Below are 3,177 nucleotides of genomic sequence, written 5' to 3'. Positions count from 1 at the left end.
TCTGGCTGCGGGTTCCCCACGGTTTTCCCGCCCCCCTACTCCACCCCACCCCCCACTGCTGCCATGGCACTTTCACTTTCACGCGAGGGAAGGAGAGAGGAGGGCGGTCCGGGGCGGGGCAGCTCACCTTCCGGGCCCTGGAGCCGCCCTCTCCTCACCTGCCCGAGGAGTTGGGTCTAGTTCCAGCTTCGGAGCTCCAGCTCCGGCGGCTGACAGTGTGTCCGCGCCCAGCTCTCCGGGAATAGGGCGGTGCTGAAACCCAGGGGCTGGGCTCTCCCGACCCTCAGAAGGAGATTTGGACTTTCGGATCTCCTCCTCTCCCCGCCCCCTCAAAAGGAAAGGTGGGAGTGGAGGTCGAGATAGTGTTCTAATCACCCTGCTTTGGTCTGACCATTGTTGGAGAACTGTGCTCAACTCTGGGCGTCTCACTTTGGGAAAACACACTGACGAGCTGGAGAGCGTCCAGGGGCAAAGAACCAGCATGTTGGGTGGACTGGATACCAGTCCATACAAGGATTGGTTAGAGGAACCGAGGATGTTTAGCCCGTGTAGAGAGAAGGCTGAGGGTGGAGAATGGAGGTGGGAAGAGGGGCAAGAACACACTGATGAGGTCATCAAATACAAGAGAATCTACGAGTAAGGGGCATCCTGCTTTGCACCAGAGGGTCAAACTAAAAGCAATGGGTCCACTAGATGGGAAAACTTCCTAGAAGTGAGAGCTGTCCAGAAGTGAGACTGTCTCTAGAGGTAGCGATTTTCCCTTCACTGGAGATGTTCATAGAATCACAGATGCGGGGGGGGGGGGGGGGGGCGTGCCGCTGGGGTGGGAGAACTTTAGAAGCCATCTAATCTAACTCTATTCTTGTATAGGTGAAGAAACAGGGGCTGCAAAAGTTCAGTGATGATTTGCACGAGGTCACATAGATATGACAAAGACAAGATTTAAACTGAACCTAGGTGACGCAGGGTGTATTTTTTTTTCTTTCCACCCAGCTCCCACTTGGACTACTGGAATGAGGTCATGTGGCAGAGTGGAAAGAGACCTCATCTGCAAACGAAGAAATTGGATTGGATGGCTTCCGAGGCCCCTTTTCAGTTTGGACTGTTATCTTTTCTCACATCCACCGATGTCTTTAGCCTATGCTGTCCTTGAAGCAGTCCTCTCCCCACAAAGCCTTGATCTTCCCCTTCCCTGGTCCCCATTCTCTCTTTTTCAACCCACTCCATCTCTGTGCTCCCTTCCCTCACCTTCAAATCTGCTCAGACTCTGGAATGGCAGTTGTTGGAGATGAACCTCAACATTTGTAGAATTCTACCCTTTTGACAAATCCAACCATCCACCCCTTAGAATGGCTCACCTCAACTGCCAGGGCCTTCTGTTGATAAATCTTCTGCCCTGGCTCTGCCCCCAGAACTGCTGCTACCTAGAGGTTATAACACTCTCCCCCATTTTTGGTTAACCAGGAAGAAGGACCCTCAAGGGAATTTGATTAGACTTCACAGAAATAGCCTTCATAATGCAACCCCCCCACCCTGAAACCTCTTCCAAGCAATAGTTTGAGTACAGATTATCCAACTCTGGGTGGGGAGATGGGAGGTTGGGGGTAGGGAGTCCAACCCTACTATTAAATAGTCTAGTCTCAGCTCAGAAGAGTCTGACAGCACTTTAAGTCTGTGCTATGCAATTTAGGCTTAATTACACACTGTCTTGAATTGTTTTCTGGTTCATGCATGCATGTCTCCCTCCATAATCCACTCACCCCCAACTCATAAGATTCTTAAGGGAAGGGGCTTTACCATGTAATTTTTTGTGTCCCCCTCATACAACTCAGGACACATGCTAGGTATTCAATAAATGATGGATTATTCAATTATTGCTTACCTATTGTAATAAACCAGATGAGATGTGGTGAAAATGGCTGTGTGAATAGATAGAAGGAAACAGATGAATGAAATTTTGTAGAGGTAGAATTGACAAGCCTTGACAAGGGAGAGTGAGTAGGTAAGGGCGGGCCTCAACTTTTGCCTAAATTTTCCTCTCCCATGCCACATCCCTCTCTTCTTTTGAATCACAACTCAAATTCCTCTCTCCAACCACTCTTCTTCAATTAACCTTCAGTAACCAGTCCACCTCTATTTATATTTTAATACATCAAGAATACATAATTTCATTGGTAAAAGTATTCTTCCTACCTATGAAGAAAGCAACCCCTCCATCACTCAACTCAAATCATTCACCCACCAATATTGCCAATAATCAATTAACCAGCAAATCTACTGGCCTTTTCTCAATTCTTATCCTTCTTGAGCTCTTTGTAGCATTTGACACCAATGACCACCTTCTTCTCCTGGCTAGTCTTTCCTCTACTGGTTTTCATGAACTTCTTCTTTCTTGGATCTTTTCCTGCCTGATTGACCACTCCTTCTCAATCTGCTACTGAAATATAATCAGTATTCCATTTTCTATGAGTGCATCCTAAGGTTCTATTCTGGGCCTTCCCTCCCCGCTGTCTCTGAGTGACCTCATCAGTGACTACAGTTTCAATTACCATCTCTATAAAGATTACTCCTAGACCTACACACACTCACACACATCCAGGCCTATACTCTCTCTCTTTTGGACTCCAGTCCCATGAGAAAAACTAAATTGGATGTCCCATAGGCATCTCAGACTCAACATATTCAAACCAGGATTCATTATCTTTCTCCTCCAAACCAACCCTTCTCATAACCCTCTTTCTGTTGAGGACACTACTACCTTTTCAGCCACCAAGAATCACAACTTCAGAGTTATCCTCACCTTCTTGCTCTCCCTCATCCACATCCCACATCCAATTGGTGGCATGCTTTGTCAATTCTCACATTCATTCTTCTGCCCCCTTCTCTCTACTCACAGAACCATTTTCATCACATCTTATCTAGTCTAGAGCAATAGCTTCCTAACTGGTCTCCCTGCTGTGTCCACCAATATCCCTACATGACTGCCCAAATAATTTTCTGTAGGTGCCATCCCCACCATATTACTCCCATGTTTAATAAACGCTATTGATTCTCTATGCTTCTAGGATCAATTGTAATTTCTTCCATTTGGAATCTAAAAAAGTTTCTCAACCTCATTCTAACCTATCTATACAGGCTTATTGCATACATTATTTCCATTCCCACACTATAGAGTCC

The sequence above is a fragment of the Trichosurus vulpecula genome, chromosome 7 (genome assembly GCF_011100635.1).
Source record: "Trichosurus vulpecula isolate mTriVul1 chromosome 7, mTriVul1.pri, whole genome shotgun sequence".
NCBI classification, from domain to species: Eukaryota; Metazoa; Chordata; class Mammalia; order Diprotodontia; family Phalangeridae; genus Trichosurus; species Trichosurus vulpecula.
The sequence above is the reverse complement of the archived record's forward strand: the minus strand, read 5'-3'. Positions refer to the sequence as shown.